The sequence below is a fragment of the Pelobates fuscus genome, chromosome 4, assembly GCF_036172605.1.
Source record: "Pelobates fuscus isolate aPelFus1 chromosome 4, aPelFus1.pri, whole genome shotgun sequence".
Lineage (NCBI taxonomy): Eukaryota > Metazoa > Chordata > Amphibia > Anura > Pelobatidae > Pelobates > Pelobates fuscus.
Window position 1 is genome coordinate 371,580,987 of NC_086320.1, and position 25,501 is coordinate 371,606,487.

At 43.3% G+C, this 25,501-nt stretch overlaps 4 non-coding genes across 4 annotated transcripts; all 4 read right to left on the reverse strand.

Annotated features, from left to right (window-relative positions):
- Positions 1-2,117: 2,117 nt before the first annotated feature.
- On the reverse strand, positions 2,118-2,188 carry TRNAG-GCC (transfer RNA glycine (anticodon GCC)). The gene has a single exon. It is a non-coding gene; the product is annotated as a tRNA-Gly (tRNA).
- A 13,763-nt stretch (positions 2,189-15,951) lies between these two features.
- TRNAG-GCC (transfer RNA glycine (anticodon GCC)) lies at positions 15,952-16,022 on the reverse strand. The gene has a single exon. It is a non-coding gene; the product is annotated as a tRNA-Gly (tRNA).
- Positions 16,023-19,443: 3,421 nt separating this feature from the next.
- Positions 19,444-19,514, reverse strand: TRNAG-GCC (transfer RNA glycine (anticodon GCC)). Its single transcript has one exon. It is a non-coding gene; the product is annotated as a tRNA-Gly (tRNA).
- Positions 19,515-20,658: 1,144 nt separating this feature from the next.
- Positions 20,659-20,729, reverse strand: TRNAG-GCC (transfer RNA glycine (anticodon GCC)). Its single transcript has one exon. It is a non-coding gene; the product is annotated as a tRNA-Gly (tRNA).
- Positions 20,730-25,501: the final 4,772 nt, after the last annotated feature.

The following is a 25,501-nucleotide window of genomic DNA, read 5'->3' on the forward strand; positions in this document are numbered from 1 at the left end:
AATATATCAATAATTAATATTTGTGCAGGTATAGATATATAATGTCAAAATACCAGAGTATTGCAGTATTCAATTATACCTTTTTTTATTGGACTAACATAATACTGAAAAGACAAGCTTTCGAGAGTTTTCCTCTCTTCCCCAGCTCCGAAGCAATACTGATCAATATGATACAGGTTAACATTTAAAACAAATGATGTTGTTAGAGAAGAGAGGATGAGTGGGGTGTCGTAAATAGCTTAAAACCTGTCTGAGAGTGAGAGGTGCAGTTTGTTTGGGAGTAGCCAGGAAAATAAATAAACAGGAGAGTCAATAAGGTAATAAAAAAACAGCAGAGAACGGCGAACAAATATACAGCTGCATATATGTGTACATTAAATATAAATTGCTGAAATATAAGTAAAGCGGGAGTATTGAAACAGAAATAGATAAGACATTAAGATGTGTGTTTGTATAATGTTTTGGTAGTGTCAGAAAGCCAGAATATACAGTACGTCCTTCAGTTATGGTGCTGAAATGTTTCCATATGTGAGTCTAACCCATTACTGGTCTAGTTAATACATTACTAAACACAAATACACACTCCAGTCAAGCCATAAGACCTGCTTTTACCACGGAGATCTCACTTTAACAGTGCTCTCACTACTGCAAGGGATTCTGGGTAGGCGTATGCAAACGAGCTCAACAAAGTACCATATTTTTGCCTCATCCATTTACTACAGGTGGAATGGGTTTTCATCCCCACTTATTTCCCCACCACAACTTGGTATGTCCATTACTGGTCTGTTATACCAAAGGTTATTGGTGTCTCAGAAGAGCCAATCAAGTTAACCCCAGCATTAATCCGGTTGCGTGATGACCTCTCAATTGAGGTATAAACGCTCCCTACCCAGACATCTTATTAATACAGTTAAACACTGATTCCATTGTCTTGAAGAAAAGAGAGTCCTCCATCAATAAGGTACTTGCTCTAAAAGGTTAAGGAAATCCGTTCAATGGAAATCATTGCAGCCTCGACTCACAGCACTGCAGAATGAGTTGCAGGCCTTTGCTATAAATGGGAAAGTTTCCTAGAATCGGAGGAATACCGTTCACTGTGGCTTACTGACTCCAACCCAAGGTGTGAGGCAGCCCCAACGTTGGTAGTGGTAGCACTATCCCTGGTTCCCTGGACACCACTCTAAATGGTGGCTTGATCTGCATCTCCCTTAAGCTGTGATTATCTATATTTTTATAATTTCTTTTAGATAAAGTTGCCCAGAAGGGTTGCCATCCCCTCTCACATTCCCCATTTATCCGTTCCTTCGATTTATACATGGCTAGAGTGATACATTGTTTCTCTGTAACCGCTGCGTGATGTGATATACCCATGCCTTTGTAGTTTGTGAAATGCTGCTTGTGTCAACCTGATGTACAACATTCACAGATTGTCATTTCCTTTTCTTTTACCGTTGTTGTATAGATCACTTCTCTTGAGTAAAGGCTTTTAAAATCACAGAAGAAGAAGAAATAAAATAATATTGCTGTGACAGTTGTCTTTTAATTTTGACATATAAATTTCAGTTCACTACATTTCGTAGTAAATTGAATATACCCGTATTGAAAATAGGAGAAAGAGTGAATGGACTAGGGTAGAAATCACCACTTAAGACATGCTTTACAGAACTGGTCTATCCAGTGTGCATGTATCAATGGAATTGTGGGTTTATATATGCCCACAATTGGTAATATATATGGGCATTTGGGTATAGTTTTAGACATGTCTGCAACATTTAGTTAAAGAAACCCTCCAAGCACTATAACCACTACACCATTCTGAATGGATTGACTTCTTACCTGGGATCCGCTCCTGCCTCCACTACCTTCACTATTACCTAGTAATAGTTTTGACTTTCTGAAGTTAAGAAGCAATACTAATAACTATTGATAGCATCTATTGGTAAATTACAAGGCTGCTAAAATGGCAAAGATTACAAAATACTTAAATGAAACTGTGTTTGAGTTCCACGCTAAAACCTAATTATTGAATGCAAAAGAAAATTTAAAAAACTTGGTAGATGATTGTGTTGAAAATAACGATAAAAATTGAGTTTACGTTAAAACAAAATAAAAATTCCTGCATTGGCCGGGAATCGAACCCGGGCCTCCCGCGTGGCAGGCGAGAATTCTACCACTGAACCACCAATGCTACAGATGTGTACTTTGTTTAAACCACTGGGATTTCAGAATACAGTCAGGATGCACATCTGGTTCTGCAAATGTATGCATCATCAGGAATTCAAATCGAGTTCAAACATGTTTATTCACTAAACTCTAAATTGTAGAATTAAACCTGGACAGAAACATTTAGGCTGTCATTGGTAATAAGGAAACATTCTCCTAGCTAGCAGTTATAGTGAAAACTGAGCTCTTTTAAACATTTTTATTTTAATTTGCTATTATAGTGAAGAAACCCAAGAGTGAATTTTACATTTTAGCCCAAAACAACCAAGTTGGAAAAATGATCCAGGATGTTTCCCTAAATGAATTGCTGTGGCCTAGCGTTTCTAATTTACTTTGAATCCCAAGGGCCAACCTTGCACGTGTTAGTGGATAATTCTGTGAAATGCTGAATTTAGGCCAATCTGGGAGTAAAGCTGATTTATCTTTGGATCAACAATAAAAACTTGATGGAGGCAAATGAATCTGTGATTATGTTACTATGAGAGATTAGAGAATCGGCTGCTGTTGGCCATATCTTGCAGCTCATTTTACAATAGGGTTGTCAAACACCTGCCCCCCAGATGTTCTAAAGACTAATACCCTATCCCCATTAGTCTCTGGCTAGTTCCAGCATTCAGATCATTTTGGAGTTTGGGTTCACGAACATCTGGTCGGCCTTCTGAGATTGACAGCCCTTGTTTACAATAAACTACATTTCAGTGTTTAGTGATTAGCCCCCCTGGTGTTTCCATCAATTTGTCCGTCTGTAAATATCAATCATTTAGGAAGTCTTCTCTTTTTCTCCCTTGAGTGTGTTACAGCAATACTTGGAATCTGTTATAAATTACTGGCTGATCCTCACCATAGAAATAAACCATAGTCATTAAAGGGACACTATAGTCACCAGAACAACTACAGCTTATTGAATTTGTTCTGGTGAGTAGAATCATTCCCTTCAGGCTTTTTGCTGTAAACACTGTCTTTTCAGAGAAAATGCAGTGTTTACATTACAGCCTAGTGATAACTTCACTGGCCACTCCTCAGATGGCTGTTAGAGATCCTTCCTGGGTCATGGCTGCCTAAAATGTATCCAAACATTCAGTATCTCCTCCCTCTGCATGCAGACACTGAACTTTCCTCATAGAGATTCATTGATTCAGTTCATATCCATGAGGAAATGCTGATTGGCCAGGGCTGTGTTTGAATCATGCTGGCTCTGCCCCTGATCTGCCTCTTTGTCAGTCTCAGCCAATCCTATGGGGAAGCATTGTGATTGGATCAGGCTACCACTTCTGCTGATGTCAGCAGACTGCTTGTTTTTTTTTTTTTTAGGAAAACAGCATGCAGATCTACAGCTTCTGGCTTGAATACAGTAAGATTTTGCTATATTTATGGAGGCATGAGGGGCCCAGGGGGCCCAGATGGTGATTTTTAACACTATAGGGACAGGAATACATGTTTGGTCCCCAAGCACCGAGGTAACCACTCATTAGCCCCAGGGAAGAAAGCCCCCACAGACAAGGTTCACGGCGGGTAGCGGCCGTCCCTTGGGTATGTTACATGTGACAGTTTCGTGTAAAACCTCTAAAGTTAGGGATTACCCCTCACCATAAGTGCGGGTTATTCTGTTTAAAGTTTCCTACCTGTGTGCCACTTTCTGCACTTCCCTTCATTACATGCTTAGATTAACCCCTCAACAAACGTGCGGGCCATTTCGTAGGCATCTCCCTATTTCGTGCTGCATTCGGCACTTTTATTCGTAGCACTGCTATTTCCCTCATTTAGGCTGGTGTTAGCTTTTCGTATGCCAGATAGTCAGACTGTTTGGCTAATATCGCCACCTTGTGGCCTTCTACAATATTGATTTGTATCATTTACTGTGTTTACATGTTCAATTATTTTCTTGACTGAGGTTGGTTTCTTCAGTCAGACTGGTTGGTCTGTTAAAAGCACTATGGCTCCTATAACTTTACAGTCATATTCCTGTTAATCCTGTATTTACCGCTTTTCTGTTGCTTCAGGCTCTTTAGGTCTGCATTTCGTGAAACATTAGCCAAATCAGAAGCAAAGTGTTTCCTGCTTATTAAATTGGTACGTGGATAAGCAGCTACACGTGTTCCTTTTTCCAGCCTGCCCTGGCTCACTTGACAACACTTATTTACAGCTATTTAAAAGAGCTGCTGGTATATATAATGAGGAGGGGTATGTATTAAGATATAGGTCTGACTCGCTGCATATTGGTTTTGGTTTACACACTCCTTTTCCCATAGTAGGCAATCTTACCGGTTGCTTGGTCACGTCAAAGTATAAGAGGTCATTATAAGAACCATGCAGCATGTCACTTCTATGCTGATTTTAATCAGCTTGCTTCAGATAATCTCCCTTCCTCTATTCTTTATTACTGCAAATGTCGTTGGAATATACAATGTTCCCCTAGCACTGATGGTTGGCTAGCTCTACTTGTGTATTGTTACAGTATAAGTTTAAGCATCACGGTGGCATCGGTGGCATGATTGTTGTAACACTTCGCAATGACACTACGGTCTTTAAACAATTGGGTTGTGGGTTATTCTGAGCCTAACTAATTCCATTTGAAGGCATGTGATTTGATTTGTTACATATTATATACGCTTATACTGATAGTTACAATCGGACTTTGGACTACCTTGGAGGTCTAGGCATAAGTCATGTCATCTGTTGTCACTACTCAGACTTGCATGCAATGTCTCATAGAATGTCTCGTTATGATATTTGTAGACTCTCGTTGTCACACTGGCGTTGCCCATATATCTGATACTACAATTGATAGGCCTTGTCCTGAGAATCCAAAGCTTCCATATTGGTGTTCTGTCTATTACCCAGGTATGCCCGTTACTCTTTTGAGATACTGTTGTTTTACAGTTCATTTTGACTCAGACACGATTCTCCCTTCCACATACCCTAGGTGCACTACTAATTACTGAAACTTCAAACCTTTGGCATACGAATTCAAATTCAGTTCATACAGGTATGTTTCCCCAATTAGCTTATATTCGTACTTCCCTGTTTATACCAGTCTTTAGACTAATAGAATTACTAGCTGTCAGGGAAATAGGCTCCATATTTAGCTTTCTAAGGCCTCCTGTGCCTCATACTAGTGGTCCTGCGAGGCCAAAACCCATCCTCATACTCCGAGGTATTCAGCCCTTGGTCCAACGCATAGCTAGCCGCCTTGCAATTACATAGAGAGGGCCTCACTTGTCACACACAATTCTATTTTTCTCTTAAATGTCACCGAGAGGCCAACATCCCGCCACTATGTTCCGTGGTAAATAGGCCCTCGGTCCAACTCATAGATAGAGCCTCTCAAGCCGCTTGGCATTAGTAGGGCCTCACCTGTCACCACATAGTTACATAGTTACATAGCTGAAAAGAGACTTGCGTCCATCAAGTTCAGCCTTCCTCACATTTGATTTTTGCTGTTGATCCAAAAGAAGGCAAAAAAAAAAAAACAGTTTGAAGCACAATTTTGCAACAAGCTAGGACAAAAAATTCCTTCTTGACCCCAGAATGGCTGTCAGATTTATCCTTGGATCAAGCAGTTATTACCCTACATTGAAAGATTATATCCTTGAATATTCTGTCTTTGCAAGTATGCATCTAGTAGCTGTTTGAACATCTGTATGGACTCTGATAAAACCACTTCTTCAGGCAGAGAATTCCACATCCTGATTGTTCTTACAGTAAAAAAACCTTTCCTTTGCCTTAGACGAAATCTTCTTTCTTCCAGTCTAAACGCATGGCCTCATGTCCTATGTAAAGTCTGGTTTGTGAATAGATTTCCACACAATGGTTTGTATTGGTCCCGAATATATTTGTATAATGTTATCATATCCCCTCTCAGGCAACGTTTTTCTAAACTAAATAGGTTTAAATTTGTTAACCTTTCTTCATAGCTGATATGTTCCATTCCTTTTATTAATTTTGTAGCCCGCCTCTGCACTTTTTCTAGTGCCATGATATCCTTCTTTAGAACAGGTGCCCAAAATTGCACAGCATATTCAATATGTGGTCTTACCAGTGATTTATAGAGATGCAAAATGATATTCTCGTCCCGAGAATGAATGCCCTTTTTCATGCATGACAATACCTTACTGGCCTTGGCCACTGCTGATTGACATTGCCCATTGTTGCATAGTTTGTTGTCTATAACAATTCCCAAGTCCTTTTCGTGTGTTGTTATCCCTAATTCACTTCCATTAAGGGTATACGTTGCTTGTGTATTCTTTACGCCGAAGTGCATAACTTTGCATTTTTCAACATTAAATGTCATCTGCCATTTGAGTGCCCAGTCCTCCAGTCTATCTAAATCCTTCTGCAGCAAAGTAATATCTTGCTCACATTGTATTATTTTACTAAGTTTTGTGTCATCTGCAAACACTGAAACATGACTTTCAATGCTGTCTTCAAGATCATTTATAAAAATGTTAAATAGAAGGGGTCCCAGAACAGACCCCTGAGGGACACCACTTGCCACCTCTGTCCAGCTTGAAAATTTACCATTAACGACAACTCTTTGTATTCTGTTTTTAAGCCAATGTTCTACCCAAGAACAAGCATTTTCATCGAGACCGATTTCCTTGAGTTTGAACACTAATCTTTTGTGTGGAACTGTATCAAATGCCTTGGCAAAATCCAAATAGATCACATCCACTGCAACACCCTGATCTATACTTCTACTTACTTCTTCGTAGAACGCAATCAAGTTAGTTTGACATGACCTGTGCTTCATAAAACCGTGCTGATTTTTGCTGATAACCATATTCTTCTCAAGGAATTCTTGAATATTATCCCTTAATAACCTTTCAAATATTTTACCAGCCACAGAAGTTAAGCTCACAGGTCTATAATTTCCAGGCAAGGATTTTGAACCCTTTTTGAATATAGGAACCACATCTGCCTTCCTCCAATCCTCCGGAACACTTCCTGAAAGAAAAGAATCTTGAAAGATTAAAAACAGAGGTTCACTTATTTCTACACTTAGTTCCTTAAGTACACGTGGATGGATACCGTCAGGCCCTGGAGCTTTGTTTATATTAACTTTCTTTAGTTGCTGCAGCACATTGTCTTGAGTTAACCAATTACAATAATTCTGCAAGTTTTTAGTAGCAATCATTTGCACATCTATTGCCATGGGTTCTTCTTTAATATATACGGAGGAGAAATAGTTACTTAGAATTCCTGCCTTTTCATGGTCTTCATTAACTAACACCCCCGTTTCAGTTTTAAGTGTACCTATACTTTCATTTTTGGGTTTTTTAGAATTTATGTACTTAAAAAATGCTTTGGGGTTGGTTTTGCTCTCTTTAGCTATCATTTTTTCATTTTGAAGTTTAGCAAGTTTAATTGCCTTTTTGCACGCATTATTTGCTTTCTTATATCTTTTATAAGATGCATCTGATTTTGTCTGATTTAAATGCTTTCAATGCCCGTTTCTTATTTTTAATCTCTTGTTTTACTTCTCTACTAAGCCACATTGGTTTTAATTTGTTTCTTTTATATTTATTTCCCAATGGTACATACTGAGAAATGTACCTTTCTAATATTTGTTGGAAGATGATCTATTTATCCCTCAGTGTTCTTTTCACTAAAGAGTTTATGCCAGTCAATATATTGTAAAGCTTCCCTTAACTTATTGAAATTGGCCTTTTTAAAATTATATGTTTTAGTATACCCCATGTGCTTTAGTTTTTTTGAGTTCATTTCAAAGGACACTATATTGTGATCACTATTTCCCACTATTTCACCTACTTGAATGTTGGTCAAAAGATCAACGTTGTTTGTTAAAACCAGGTCCAGACAAGCGTCCATTCTAGTTGGAGCTTGTACTAGTTGTGACATGAAGGTGTCATTTAACAAGTTTAAAAACCTAATTCCCTTTGCTGAGCTACTAGTCCCTATGTCCCAATTTATGTCCGGGTAATTAAAATCTCCAATAATTAACGTGTTACCCAGATTTGCAGCTTTCTCAATTTGCTCAAACAGCTGTTGTTCCTCGTCAATATTAACATTAGGTGGTTTATAACATATCCCAACCAATAGTTGGTTTCCCTTCTTTTCCCCCAAGCAGATATTTACCCATAAAGCTTCCACATTTTCCTCATCGCATTCCATTTGCTTAAGACTTGGCTTCAAATCATGGTTGACGTGGGGCGGGGCCGGGCCGCCGCGCTGAGCGGCAGCCATCTGAGCTAGCTCCGGCAACCAGCAGCCTAAATATACAAAAATAATGCTTAAAAAGCCCACCTGGACCCGAGACGAATACGGGCATCGAGTGAGAGATGGAACGGGAACACATCACGTGAGCCTCAGCCGGATCATGAGTGAAAATCCGCCCGACTTGCAGGTTGAGCCCACGGGGCCCATGCACATGTGGCGACGAGAGACAACACGGCAGAGGGAGAGAGGGGGACCCGGCCCCGCTCCCCCCCCCCCTCGGGCCGGCGGGGGTGATCCCGGCCCATAAGTCACATCTCCGGAGCCTGGAGGAGAGGGGCCTACATTATGGGGAACCCTTCCTTATGGAGAGCCAAGATGGCCGCAGAATGTGCTAGCTGCAGGGAGGTACGCAGGGTCGCCTGGGCCTCCGGGGCGATGGATCCCACAGATAGACCCCTCCAGGCGGCAGAATGGACGGCGCAGAGCCGGCCCTTACCCCAGGATTTGATGGTGGTCCAGGGAAGGATGCCCCCAACTTTGTGAGCCCTGTGTTGCAGGGGCGCGCTGGACCCCCGGCAGACCGGTAGCCGGGGAGGCGAGCACCGTTGACAAGCGTGTGACCGGAGGAGGGTGAGGCACCATGGGGCTGGAGCTCCGACGGGGTACTGCAGGAGTTGGGGAGGTGCAGGGGATAAGGGGCCGAGGACTTTTCAGGGGTGGGAGTCTGCCGGACTGCCGACATCCCTGAGTGCCCACAGCACTGCGGTGTACCCGGCTGCACGGCCAGAGCAGGCCTGGATGGAGAAATGGGGGGGACGGATGCACCGGAGGTGCTAGGGAGACCCTGCAACGACCGACCGACTGGACACGTAGGAGCACCCTTGGCAAGAGCGCACCAGAGGCCAAAGTGGGGAGCGGCCTGCACAGATGCACCGTTCCGAACCAGGCACAGCTATGCCACCTCCAGCGGAGAGACTTTTTATTATTATTTACTTCGCCTGAGCTCTGTCCCAAACAAGGAATAAATAATGCAACGAAAGACAGATAAGGATATAGGGACAGTATTTAGATAATATGTTTGGGAAACCGTTCTCTATTTAATTTTGTTTTTTCCTTGTTTTTTGCTTATTTCAACATGATGTAAATTACAATGTTAACATGTCCTAATAGGAAGACGCACGTCCACGTGTAGCTGCACGTCATTAGCTGTTCACATTTCGAAAGCTCCTATGGGCCCCCGCTAAAGGCCATTTATTCTTGTTGACTAGATAGCCAGACAGATGTAAGTTACAATGCTAACATATCCCAATAGGAAGACGCACGTACACTTGTAACTACACGTCATTAGCTATTTACATTTTTTTAATTTATGTATCTTTCTTTATATTATTATTTCCACGCAAGCATTTAATTTTTAAACGGTTAGCATCATTGTACAGGTCCTTTAAGAACTCAGGGAACGATAGCTGGCTAGTTAAGCATGTAAACTGCCTCCATAGCTACATAAGTGATTGCACTCCCATTTTATGGCGTGCTTACGTTGCCCGTGCCTAACTGCTGCAAACATGTTAATAGCTGGGATTTACTGATGCCTCAAGATGCTAGACTAATACCGTGCTTCTGTCATGTATGATTACAGTATTACACGTTTCAACAGTTACCCGAGCTTCTATAGGGAGCATATGGTTAATACGCGCTATACGATAATTCTCTGACGCAAATTGAGACCTACCTTTATTTAATTCCTTCATTAGTTTATCTATGTTTACTGAGTCTTTGATGAGGCCCAGCCAGAGCAACACTAATTAAATTAACTAGATATGTAGCCAACAGAGGAGCATACTGCTTATCCTAAACGATGCTTATGTTTTTTACATATTAAATAGCATGGTTAATACATAGATAATTACATCCTCACGCCTCGGCCAGAAATTAACTATGCTTCTAACGATTATACAGAGTGTAGGCTCAGTTGATTACCTGCGCTATACGTCGGACCATGCAGCCTTTAGTTTAACAGTGCACAGGAATACCCTGGAGCGCTCACTTACGTAAGGATCTATAATGTTTGCAAGGATCTTATAAGTTAGATTAACTGCATAGAATACACAATCAGCTCATGAAGCGCTAATCCAAATTAAGTACAGGAATCAGTTGATAATATGAACCAATATGTTCTGTTATACCAGTTATGACAAATCTGTTTCTACGTAAGCGACAATATGTATGCACCTTTATTTACTGATGCTTATGCCCCTGCGCGGGCAACTATTTGCTTTACTACGACTCAGTTTGATATCTGCGTTTATATTATGAAAACAATAAAAATATTCAAAACAAATCATGGTTGACATACAAACATACCCCACCACCCTTCTTGTTTTTCCTATCCTTCCTAAATAACATGTACCCATTTAAGTTAACTGCCCAGTCATGTGTCTCATCCCACCATGTTTCAGTTATGCCTATTATATCATATTGTTTAGTGTATGCTAATGCCTCTAGTTCCCCCATTTTGTTATTTAGGCTCCTTGCATTAGTAAGCATACTGTGACGAGAGCAATCTCGACACATTGCATTGGAGAAGCCTGGCTGCCCGCCTGCTGCCTTTGGACTATGGCCCTGGGAGATTGGGTCCTTTAAAAACAGTATGCGGCCATACCAGAGTGCATGTCACTCATTCTGGCCCTTTAAATACAGTGGGGTCATTTGGTACTTGCCCTGTGTGAGCTGTGGTAACCCAGATAGCTTTGCCATGGAGCCTATTCGTGTGATTAAAGACTTTGGCTCTATGGCGATTAAACTGTATTCGGTTGGTCTGAGTGCCATTCACCTAATAATGTGCACTCAGACCTGAGCTATCTGGGGATATGTGAAATGTCTGTGTGTTATGTGTAAAATGTGACTTTATGTATTTTAAAGTGTTTTATGTCGTTTTGCAACCATGTGGTTAATGGAGTCTGCCTCTAGTCCTGGATAATTGGATTACTTCTCCAATTATCTCCAGGGCAGAAGGGAGGAAACCGGGATGCATTGTGGGGATGTTTTTTCTGCCAGCCAGGGGGAACAAAATATACTTTTACTAACTTTTGAACCCCTGGTCTGATTCATGCCATTTTTTAATATATTGTTCCCCTGAATGGATTGATTGAGGATATGTATTTTTATGTGAATGTGATGTATGGTTTTAAAGTTATGAAAGTTGTGTAAAAGTATATTTTGAACTGTATGCATAATGGGATTATGTGTCACACTAAGGGGAGGGGATGTGTGGGATGTAACATCTATGTCATTGGTTATTTTATGCCTCCCCCTGGGTGTGGCCTGTATGTGTACTCATGTAATAAAAACCAGGCTGGGTGCCCCAGCACCTCAGACCACTGCTTGACCCTCAACACGGAGCCTTGTCTCGTTCTTGGGGGGATTCACTGTATGCTGTTGGAGATCGATTGCTAGGAGTGTAAGGTGATGTCTGCTTTTCCTGTTCGTCTGCTAGCAGCTATTCGTGAGGTTCCAGTTTGGAGTGCTATTTTGTATCCAGTTCTGGAGTTTGGTGTTCTGCAGTAGCTGTGCCTGTCTCTCAGAAAGGGGCATATCGCCTAAACGGATTTTAACCCCTTGTCTGCTGAAACGGTCCGTTACAATTGGTGGCAAGCGGCGGGATCGTTCCTACAGCCAGAAGGACAGCTACAGGAAACACCATTTCTTTGGATTTAGAAGTGGGGGCAACGCATGTCCCAGTACAGCGACTCTAAAAGCAACAGAATGGAACCAGCTGTTTTATACGAGGAGGAGGACCTGGATCGCTGGGATGCATTAAGGAAAAGCATCTGGTACCAGGCCCTGGATGTACAATACCAGCGGGGTGAGAGTCTCCCCAGTGAAGAGCAGCGGTTGCAGAAGCAAGTGGCCCTGCGGATGCCCTTCCTGGGAGAGCAGCCCCTGGAGGAATGGGTGAAGGAATTGGAGCTCCGAGTGTGGCAGGAGATTTGGCTGGAAGATGCCTACCAGGCACTCTGGTGGAATATGGCACAGTATATACCCTGGACAGCCGAGCATGACAAGCCAGAGGGAGAGGAGTTTGATGGTCCTGGCTTGTTATGGGAGTCCTTTGCAGAGACGGACTTCGGGAGCCCTGCGCAGACCAGACTTCAGGATATTTTCTACACAAGGGAGGCTAGGCATGACTGGGATGACCCCCATGAGGTAGGGCAAGACCTGCTTCACCTAGCAACCATGGAGTGGGAACTGGAGCAGGACTACCGAGATCTCTTCCACTCCATTGGGAAGGCTCAGCAGGACAGTAAAGTGACAGACCCAGATCCAGACCCATTCCGCTGGGAAGATATTGTGGAGATTTACTGGGAAGAACCCCAGGTGGCCGGTAGAGATGGGACCGAGGTCTCTCCACCGGTCCTGCAGGGAATTGGGAGCCCAGTCTCCATTCCCCAGCGGCAGGCTGAGTTACAGGGGGCAGAGGTAGTTGGTCCTACCCCCCAACAGCAGAGTGATATGCCGGGAAGGCAGTGTGAAGTGCAGGGAGAGGAGAGCAGCGTCCTCCCTCCCCAGCGGCAGGCTGAGTTACAGGGGGCAGAGGTAGTTGGTCCTACCCCCCAGCAGCAGCGTGATTTTTTGGGAATAGAGAGCCCAGTCTCCTTTCCCCAGCGGCAGAGTGTCCAGTAGGGAATAGAGAGCCCAGTCTCCTTTCCCCAGCAGCAAGACACTGTATTGGGAGAAGAGACAGTCGGTCTCCCTCCACAGAGGATGGAAGTATGTATGGGAGAGGAGCTTGCTACCACCTCTCCCCAGCAGCGGATCATTGATGAGCAGGGAATAGAGAGCCCAGTCTCCTTTCCCCAGCAGCCGGACACTGTATTGGGAGGAGAGACAGTCGGTCTCCCTCCACAAAGGCGGAAAGTATGTATGGGAGAGGAGCTTGCTACCACCTCTCCCCAGCGGCGGATCCGTAATGTGCAGGGAATAGAGAGCCCAGTCTCCTTTCCCCAGCGGCAGAGTGTTCTATTGGGAGAGGAGCCTGTTACCCCCTCTCCCCAGCGGCAGCTTAAGGTACCAGGGGGAGACTGTAAGCCCCCCACCGGTGCAGATGGGACCGTGGTCTCTGCACTTACCACACAGGGGGTAGGGATGGTCGGTCCTGCCCCCCCACGACAGGGCTGTTTAGCCAAAGGGGAGACAGTCGGTCTCCAGCAGCAGAGCTGTGTAACTAAAGGGGAGACAGTCGGTCTCCAGCAGCAGAGCAGTGCAGCTAAAGGGGAGACAGTTGGTCTCCAGCAACCAGGCTTCAACCAGACTACTCCCGTGGTAGTGCTGGCATCAGGGCAGAGTACCGCAGGTCTCTGCCCACTCAGCAACCCACCAAGGCAGCCTACCAGTCCCCCACACAGCCATGGTGAGGCACCTGGACATGGACAAATTTCTCCTCTACCCAGGTGTAGTAACCAGTTATTGTGGGTGGGCTGTACTGCTGTTTCTGTTTTGTGGGTGGGCTGCTGGACTAACAAGGGCACTGACCGGCAGGAGGTCAGATACCCTGTTAGTCTGTTTGGAAAAGGGGAGAGATGTGACGAGAGCAATCTCGCCACATTGCATTGGAGAAGCCTGGCTGCCCGCCTGCTGCCTTTGGACTATGGCCCTTGGAGATTGGGTCCTTTAAAAACAGTATGCGGCCATACCAGAGTGTATGTCACTCATTCTGGCTCTTTAAATACAGTGGGGTCATTTGGTACTTGCCCTGTGTGAGCTGTGGTAACCCAGATAGCTTTGCCATGGAGCCTATTCGTGTGATTAAAGACTTTGGCTCTATGGCGATTAAACTGTATTCGGTTGGTCTGAGTGCCATTCACCTAATAATGTGCACTCAGACCTGAGCTATCTGGTGATATGTGAAATGTCTGTGTGTTATGTGTAAAATGTGACTTTATGTATTTTAAAGTGTTTTATGTCGTTTTGCAACCATGTGGTTAATGGAGTCTGCCTCTAGTCCTGGATAATTGGATTACTTCTCCAATTATCTCCAGGGCAGAAGGGAGGAAACCGGGATGCATTGTGGGGATGTTTTTTTCTGCCAGCCAGGGGGAACAAAAGATACTTTTACTAACTTTTGAACCCCTGATTCATGCCATTTTTTAATATGTTGTTCCCCTGAATGGATTGATTGAGGATATGTATTTTTATGTGAATGTGATGTATGGTTTTAAAGTTATGAAAGTTGTGTAAAAGTATATTTTGAACTGTATGCATAATGGGATTATGTGTCACACTAAGGGGAGGGGATGTGTGGGATGTAAAATCTATGTCATTGGTTATTTTATGCCTCCCCCTGGGTGTGGCCTGTATGTGTACTCATGTAATAAAAACCAGGCTGGGTGCCCCAGCACCTCAGACCACTGCTTGACCCTCAACACGGAGCCTTGTCTCGTTCTTGGGGGGATTCACTGTATGCTGTTGGAGATCGATTGCTAGGAGTGTAAGCTGATGTCTGCTTTTCCTGTTCGTCTGCTAGCAGCTATTCGTGAGGTTCCAGTTTGGAGTGCTATTTTGTATCCAGTTCTGGAGTTTGGTGTTCTGCAGTAGCTGTGCCTGTCTCTCAGAAAGGGGCATATCGCCTAAACGGATTTTAACCCCTTGTCTGCTGAAACGGTCCGTTACACATACATTTAATATCATGCATCACTTGTATATTTTGTGAATTATCAACATTACATAGCTTCTCTGTTCTGAGCTTGCCCTTCCCCCGTCTCCACCCCCCTTATACTGTGCTAAAGCCCATCTCCTTTCTGTCCTATCTCCATTTTGTAGATTGCTATGACCCTCCCCCCGTACTACTAGTTTAAAATCTCCTCCAACCTTCTAGCCATCCTATTCCCCAGCACTGCAGACCCTCTTCCGTTTAGGTGCAATCCATCACTACTATATAGGTTGTACCCAATCGCAAAGTCAGCCCAGTGCTCTAAAAACCCAAAACCCTCCTTCCTGCACCAAGACTTCAGCCACGCATTGACCTCTCTAATCTCACGCTGCCTTTCCACTGTAGCACGTGGCACAGGCAATATCTCAGAGAATACCACCTTGGAGGTCCTTTCTTGAGTTTGCATAGTGAATATTTTCGCCCCTTGACATTCATTTGTACACCACAAACACCACAGAGATTACCAATCAATGGGAGCTTGTTCCGGTCTCTATCAGACCTTTTGGATAAGTCACCATTCAACTTTATTTACAGGTCTACCGATACGTCGGTTTCAGAACACCACAACTGAATGTTGTATACCTCTACATGTATAATAAGGTATCAAGTACAAGATACGGCTATGTTGCCCCGAGCACAAATATATATATTTGATATGCACACATTTAATAAACAATCTATGTTTCCCACATGCATACATTCACACACTAGTAGCTACTCAAAAACATAATTAGTGACACACATAACAATATCTATGTGCATAATAAGCAAAACACTGATGTTACCTATATCCTGATGTATGTGTATTAGAATAAAAATGTATTTTTTTTTAAAAAATGTCCTGCATTGGCCGGGAATCGAACCCGGGCCTCCCGCGTGGCAGGCGAGAATTCTACCACTGAACCACCAATGCTACAGATGTCAGGATTTTTCCAGAACCACTGGAATTTTTTAACGCAGTCAGTGTGCACATCTGGCTTTCCATCATAATTTTCACTGCTCTGAAAATAGAGACTGTGCAAGTTAGAGACTTTGGGCACTACAAAATCACCTACTGAGAAAGATGCACCGTGCTCCGATATTACAATGGTGGGTTTCTCAGGAACTGCAAAAGTTAGCCAACAATAGCTGGTTTGAAAACAATTCTCCAACTCTGCAGTAATCACAGCCTTTCAGCCTCATTCTAGCAGTTTACGTTTGTGAATGCGGGAAAATTGATGATTCACACTGTGAATAGAAACATAATAACAAATACCAAACACAAAAGGAAAAAAGAAATGAAGGATAAGACCACCCTGTTGGAAACAGGCTAATCACCTTCAAGCCACCCCAAAATGGCGTCTCACACAAAATAATAAACAACTTTATTGGAAAAATAAGTAAGGGTAAAAACTCAAGCGGCAAAAAAATGCCTAAAAGAGATAGCAGGGCTAGGTTTCTGATAAGTGGCTACAGCTGTACATCCTAATAACAATCTCGAGTGTTTGTAACAAACTGTAACAATAATGGAAAGTATGGATGCAATTAGCAATGTAGCTTAAATGTAGCAGGCACCAAGACCCACATGATTAATACTTAAAATGCAGAAATCGAAAGGATAGAGGAGGGCATAACATAAGAGTGAAAATAAAGTGGAGATAATCAAGTAAACCTGATAGAGGTAATATATACAGGTAGTATCACCATTAAACCAAAAAATGTAGCCCAACCTCCCTTTAAATAGATTACCAGAGTCTCAAAACGACTCCTAAATTGAGAAGTATAGTATCCTGCTAAATAGGTTATGTCAGTTCAAAGTATAAATCACCATGGCAACCCATGGGCAGCCCAACGCGCGTTTCGGCGGTCCAAACCGCCTTTCTCAAGGGCACAAAGTAATTAAGAGTAGAGTGAAAATAAACCGCACTTAGGTTCCCCCCCAGCAGTCAATTTAAATGTCCCCTCGTACCTCCCATCCGACACGATTGGTCACTGACGGCCAATTGAGTAGTTCCTCTCAGTAGGAGGGGTAGGGAGGACTGCTCATGTCATCCGTGCTGCGCGCATATCCGGAAAACCAGTGTCGTTCGTGCGCATGTCAGAAAAGGAGATTCAAGTGCGCATGTCTGTATATCGGTAATCGCGCATGCGCAAGAACTTAGTTATTTGAACCAGATTTGTATTAAGGGCGCATGTCTATCGGCAACGCGAAAAAGACTTAGCTATGAGAAGTGAGTCACATATAATTGTTTCTCACTTCTATAGCAGACAGCCAAAAGGGGTTTTGGCCGGTATGTAACAGACCAATGGCTAAGACTCTAAAGCCATATAAGAGGAGAGTCAGGGAGGGGGGGAGGGGGGTAAAAAATGATAATAAATCAATAAATAGTCCAATCCAAGTGCAAATGTGTGGTATATAGAGACTAAAGAGACTCTCCTCTTATATGGCTTTAGAGTCTTAGCCATTGGTCTGTTACATACCGGCCACAACCCCTTTTGGCTGTCTGCTATAGAAGTCTTTTAGAAGACATTGATAGATTTCCCATATGCATAATAAATCAAACGCTAGCTCACACACTAGTAGCTACTCAAAAACATAATTAGTCACACACATAACTACACAAAACACACGCAAAACACTGATGTTACTTGTGAAGAAAGCACCTTCGTCACTGGGATTTGGAGAAGCCTGCTTGCCAGCCTCTTGTCCTGTGATGAACTTTGGGGCTAAAAACCCTGCTTGTGCTCTTTTCCCTTCTATGGTGCAGTATATGGGGGCTTACCGAATGGATTAGGTTTATGGTGTTCGTTTACCGAACAAACTGTCGAACAGCCGGACCACCCGCAAGTGGAGTGTGCTGCTCGTTAACCTCCCAGAAGCTGTGGTTAACTGCAGCTTAATTGACGAATGGCTGGGTGATCGTCGTTCGTATAGTCGAACACGTGGTGGCGGCCATCCTGTTTAATCGAACGCGGTCAGCAAAGTTTTGCCGTCGAGTTCATGTAACTGAAATTGGACACTCGACGGCAGGAACACCGCTGGGACTTCCACCTCCATTGATGTTTGGCTAAATATTCACGAACAGAGCACCGTTCGGTAGAAATATTCTACCGAACACACTTCAACACTGGCTTTGTGCACGAACGGTCCAGTTCAACTATTTGAAGTGCACTTTAATCATTGGAAATAGACCGGCCGAACAGTCTAATTCTCTGTAACTATTTTGGCATGAAGCCATGCTTGCGGCTGGTCAAAAAGAGACTTCCATGAAACTCTTAACCCCTGCTCTGATCTGGGTGATTTTTAGACATGTTGTTCATCCAGATCAGCGCTATCAGGGGATGTGACTTTTATGGGGATATTTTGTATTTTGTATTTTGGGGTACTTATGAGGCTTGGTAAAATATGTGTTTTTTATGCTTGGGGATAATTACCTTAATACATTATCTACCTTAATTGCACCACAGGCAGAGAGGAGGGATTGTGTGCTGTATGTGGGAGTAGAAGAATGAATCCAGGCACTCCAAATGAATTCCAAGAAAAAGGCAATTTATTGGAACCAGCAGCTACAAAGCAACGTTTCAACCCCTAAGGGTCTTAATAAAGACCCTTAGGGGTTGAAACGTCGCTTTGTAGCTGCTGGTTCCAATAAATTGCCTTTTTCTTGGAATTTATTTGGAGTGCCTGGATTCATTTTCTAGTTTTACTATTATATTTGGTCCATTTTGGTACTGGGACATATCCAGTGAAGCACCCTGGATTCCTTGGCAAGGGGTGGAGTGCACTTCCATCAATTTTCTACATTTATCAGTATGTGGGAGTGTCAGGCATTGTTACATTGTTTCTATTGGTCTATACAATTTGTTCCTGTGCCCCATCAGGTCCAGTGGGTGTTCCTGTGGCCTGAAAAGTTGATAAAAATCCAACCTGTACCATTAAACTCTCAGATCATCTTGCACCTTCATGAAGTCTAGGCTCATGTTTGGAGGATTGGACAACTTCACTCTGGGGATTGCTACAATCACTATACTCCCTTGAGTATAATCACTAAACTCTTGTAAGAGTTGTTCCTGCTACGCTCTCTGGACTAAGAGAGGTCTACCCACTGGAAGCTGGATCCTGGTTTTGGGTCCAGGGTGGGTGGAGGATGGCAAGACCCCAACCAAGCTGTGGCGGTTCGTGGGGTTTAAGGTAGTTATAGTGTTCCAGTGCAGTGCTTATGCTACTTGCAAGTACTAGGAAGCAGCGATTGACAGAGGTACCCGGTCGGGGTGCAAGGCGGTCCGTCACATTACTTATATCCTGATTTATGTATATTAGAATTACAATAAAAAATGTATTAAAAAAAAAATCTTGCATTGGCCGGGAATCGAACCCGGGCCTCCCGCGTGGCAGGCGAGAATTCTACCACTGAACCACCAATGCTACAGATGTTAAGGATTTTGCAGAACCACTGGAATTTTTTAATGTAGTCACATCTGGTTTGCCATCATAACTTTCACTGCTCTGAAAATAGTAACTGTGCAAGTTAGAGACTTTGGGCACTACACACTCACCTACTGAGAAAGATGCACCGTGCTCCAATATTACAAAGGTTTCTCCCTGCTTCCCAATAGATTGTGGCTTAATCGACATGGGGAAGTAATAAAGTATTTGTGATTAAGTGAGATTTGAAGCCGAGTGTTTCAACGTTGTATTGTCTTCTTCAAAGCCTTCAGGAATATGTGAATATAGCAAATTTGGATCATTTCAATGTTTGCCTAAATTCTAGTATTCATTATAGTAATATTTTATAATTCCACACAATTCTTACTTAGTACACAACCCGAGGAGATATTTTATCTCCTGAAAACAATGGGGTTTATTTACTGGACTCTATGTTAATATTGTACATGGGCGAGTGGAAAGTGAAGACCCCCAGGCACGTCCACCCATTACGTATAGTGTGTCCTCTTTGCCCCCATACATGAACATATTTACCTCCCCATTCCATATGCCAGGGAATTAGCCCTCGGGCTCACGGTTAGAGTGAATGAATGAGGGAATAACAGGGGCCGTATGGGTGGGTGAATGAAATTTTTTGCTTTTTTTAATTTTAGTTTTTTTAGAAGACATTGATAGATATATATATAGATCCATCTCTACATACCTCAAAACAGAATGCACGTGTCATGGTTGATTATATATTTCCTACCTGTTCTATGTTAAATTTTGTATTTATTGTGTATTAATATTGTTTTTGTATTTTATTGTACCCTAATTGTAACAATGCAATGATTTGTGGACCCAGGACATACTTGAAAACGAGAGAAATCTCAATGTATCTTTCCTGGTAAAATATTTTATAAATAAATAATATGCACACATTTAATAAGCAATGCTATCTTTCCCACATGCATAATAAATCAAACGCTAGCTCACACACTAGTTACTAGTAGCTACTCAAAAACATAATTAGTCACACACATAACTACACCGACGCACATAATAAGCAAAATACTGATGTTACTTATATCCCGATGTATGTGTGTTAGAATAAAAATCTATTTAAAAAAAATAAATAATATCTTGCATTGGCCGGGAATCGAACCCGGGCCTCCCGCGTGGCAGGCGAGAATTCTACCACTGAACCACCAATGCTACAGATGTTAAGATTTGTCCAAAACCACTGGGATTTTTTAACGCAGTCAGTGTGCACATCTGGCTTTCCATCATCATTTCACTGCTCTGAAAATAGAGACTGTGCAAGACATTGATTGCGAAAAGATCAATGGACCTTGGCGACATTCACCAAGCTGACCTGCTCTGAATTTGGTAAATAAAACCCTATTGCAAATTCCCGGGTTAATTCGTAGTTTAGTAAATAACTCTGCCTGAGTCATTTATTGAATACGTATGAACTTTGTAACCTCCCAAACTGCGAGCGAAGCCTTATAAACTAGTAAATTGTTCACCAATATTGAAAGCAGAAGTCAGATTCTCATTTACAATAAATTAGTGAAATATTAACAATTTGCAATGTATTGGTAACAGAACTAGTCAACCCTGGTCCTGCAAGCATCATTGGAATACAGCACCCACCACTCTCAGCCAGATTCTGGGTACCTGCTGCCATAACGTTTTCTAGTTTGATAATAAGTGGGTGTAGTTAAGCCCACTGCCAGCTCTCTTGTTAAATAGCTTAATCTCAAGCTGCCCGGAGCCTCCTGGCATTATCATAGTATGGAAGGAGATAATGTATTACAATATTGGATGCATTCAGGAATTCAGAGTCTCTTTAAAGATTACAAATTTTACGCCCATTATAAAGTAATAGTTATTTGCTAGCGTTAGAATGGAATTGAATTGAATTGCCCATTTAGGTCCCAATCCCAGAATAGGACAAAGTCAGCTCTGCTTTCTGTTTGGCTTTTGGCCTAAAACATTACTTCACTCTGAAACCCCAGTAAGACAGACTTTACCAAATAATCCTTAAATAGCTATATAGCTGCATTAAGAAGGCAACAGCGGTATTTGAGAACCAGGCCCGCCGCTGTACACAGTGCTGGCACCATGTAGAGGTCAGCAGTGTGCTCAGTACAGAATGTTTAGGAGTAAATAGGGTGACCTCTATTGCTCTCTCTCTGGCTGAGAATCTTGGGAGTTACAGTCCAGAGTGATAGGATAAGGAACTACCGCACTTCATAAGACAGCAACGCTGCAGACTCCGCTAAACGTACCTTAGTAAATTCCTTATAAATGGTACTGTGTGTTTAGGAACAGTGGCATCTCTAGGATTAATTTTTAGGGGGGGCACATGGTGGGCCAGGGACAAAAATAGGGGGGGCACATTTAACCCCGCCCTCACCGCAGTTTGACCCCGCCCCAGCTGCATGTTAAGCCCGGCCCCCGACACAGTGGTTTTTTTGTTGTTGTTTTTTTTTTTATAATCCCTGGTGGAGAATTCATTATTTTACAGTCCATACACACACACACACACACACAGACTGCTGAGCCCTTACACACAGAGAGAGACAGACTGCTGACCATACACACACACACACACAGACTGCTGAGTCCATACACACACACACACAGACTGCTGAGTCCATATACACACAGACTGCTGAGTCCATACACACACACACAATTGTGTGACAGTGGCGGATCCAGAACCAAATCTCGGGAGGGGCACTGGTGGTGGGCTAGAGCGGGGTGAAAAGGGCTGCAGCGGAGGAATAGGGGACTCTTGTTTTGGGGATAGGAGGCTGTACACATATGCGGCCACACACAGTGATATGAAAACACAATAACACACTAGCACATACACACATAGAAAAACATATACCTTCACACACACACACACACTGGCACACCCACAGATACAAACCTATACCTTCACATTCACACACAGATACCTACATACACAGATACACATACCTACACATATATACACACACACACACACACACATCCCTAAATATACACAAAATGACATACATACCTTCACATACACACACACAGATACAAGGCAATAGAATATACAGACAAAACTCATCATGTTTAAGTCCGTCTAGGGCTGAAAAGTTGCACTTTTATGTGGTGTTCTACCCTTCAATAAATACACCTTCAGTACCCGGAGTGCTGCCTGTATATTCTATTACCTTGTATTGTTGGACGGATTAGCAGTGTCTTTCTAATGCAGAACAACTCTGAGGCTGTGGGCCAGAGTGAAAAGCGGAACCTGAGTGCACTGGTACACACAGATACACACTAACACACAAACATACTCACAGATACACACTGACACTCACAGATACACACTGACACACCCAGATGCACACATACTCACAGATACACACCGACATTCACAGATGCACACTGACACTCACAGATACACACACATACACACTGACACTCGCAGATACAGATACACACTGACACTCACAGATACACACACATACACACTCACACATACACACTGACACTCACAAATACATACACACTGACACTCACACATACACACTGACACTCACAGATACAGATACACACATACACACACACACACACACTGATACACTAACACTAACACTCACAGATACAGATACACACACATACACACTGACACGCATGCACACTGACACTCACAGAGACAGATACACACTGACACTCACACATACACACTGACACTCACAGATACACACACTGACACTCACAGATACAGATACACACTGACACTCACATACACACTGACACTCACAGATACAGATACACACTGACACTCACATACACACTGACACTCACAGATACACACACATACACACTGACACTCACAGATACACACTGACACTCACAGATACAGATACACACTGACACTCACACATACACACTGACACTCACAGATACAGATACACACACATACACACTGACACGCATGCACACTGACACTCACAGAGACAGATACACACTGACACTCACACATACACACTGACACTCACAGATACACACACTGACACTCACAGATACACACACTGACACTCACATACACACTGACACTCAGATACAGATACACACTGACACTCACATACACACTGACACTCACAGATACACACACATACACACTGACACTCACAGATACACACTGACACTCACAGATACAGATACACACTGACACTCACACATACAGATACACACTGACACTCACAGATACACCCACATACACACTGACACTCACAGATACACACTGACACACCCAGATGCACACATACTCACAGATACACACCGACACTCACAGATGCACACTGACACTCACACATACACACTGACACTCACAGATACACACACATACACACTGACACTCGCAGATACAGATACACACTGACACTCACAGATACACACACATACACACTCACACATACATACACATACACACTGACACTCACAGATACATACACATACATACATACACATACACACTGACACTCACACATACACACTGACACTCACAGATACAAATACACACTGACACTCACACACACACACACACACACACACACTGATACACTAACACTCACAGATACAGATACACACACATACACACTGACACGCATGCACACTGACACTCACAGAGACAGATAAAGATACACACTGACACTCACAGATACACACACTGACACTCACAGTTACAGATACAGATACACACTGACACTCACACATACACACTGTCACTCAGAGATACAGATACACACTGACACTCACAGATACAGATACACACTGACACTGACACTCACAGATACACACACATACACACTGACACTCACAGATACACACTGACACTCACAGATACACACTGACACTCACAGATACAGATACACACTGACACTCACAGATACAGATACACACTGACACTCACAGATACACACTGACACTCACAGATACACACTGACACTCACAGATACACCCACATACACACTGCCACTCACAGATACAGATACACACAGACACACACTGACACTCACAGATACAGATACACACAGACACACACTGACACTCACAGATACAGATACACACTGACACTCACAGATACACACACATACACACTGACACTGACACTCACAGATACACACTGACACTCACAGATACAGATACACACTGACACTCACAGATACACACACATACACACTGATACTGACACTCACAGATACACACTGACACTCACAGATACAGATACACACACACACACACAGATGCACACATACCTAAACATACACACTGGCACACACACAATTTGCAGCTTCCATAATGTTAACCACCCACCCTGCCCCATCCATACCTTTTGGTTGCAGGGAGGTGACTTTCTGGGGCTGGCTGATCCTGTTGGGAGTCTGAAGCTGCAGAGCTCTCTCTCCTCCCTCCTCCTTCTCTCTCAGCTGCCTCCTCCTTCTCTCTGTCCTCCCTCCTCCTTCTCTCCCAGCTGCCTGCAGCCTGTGTCTTCTCAGCCCGCGCGGTCTGTAAGCTGGGAGGAAGTCACAGTCACTTCCTCCCAGCACTCCCTGCAACTTTAAAGGGGCCCGGTCTGCCAAAGGGCTGCAGCACCCGACCGAGCCCCTAATGAGGTAGGTCCACAGATGGCAGCTGCACTATTTTCAGGAGGGGAGGGGCAAGTTGACGGCATTTGGGGGGGCCCAGCATGATGTAGGGGGGGCCAGGCCCCCCCCCCCCCAGCGACGCCACTGTTTAGGAACGCTGTGATATTATTGTATCACCTCGTTAAAAACTCCCCATTTTCACACCGATGTACTAAATGTTGACATTACTGTGTGCGTAGACATTACTGTGTGCGTAGACATTACTGTGTGCGTAGACATTACTGTGTGCGCTGACATTACTGTGTGCGTAGACATTACTGTGTGCGTAGACATTACTGTGTGCGT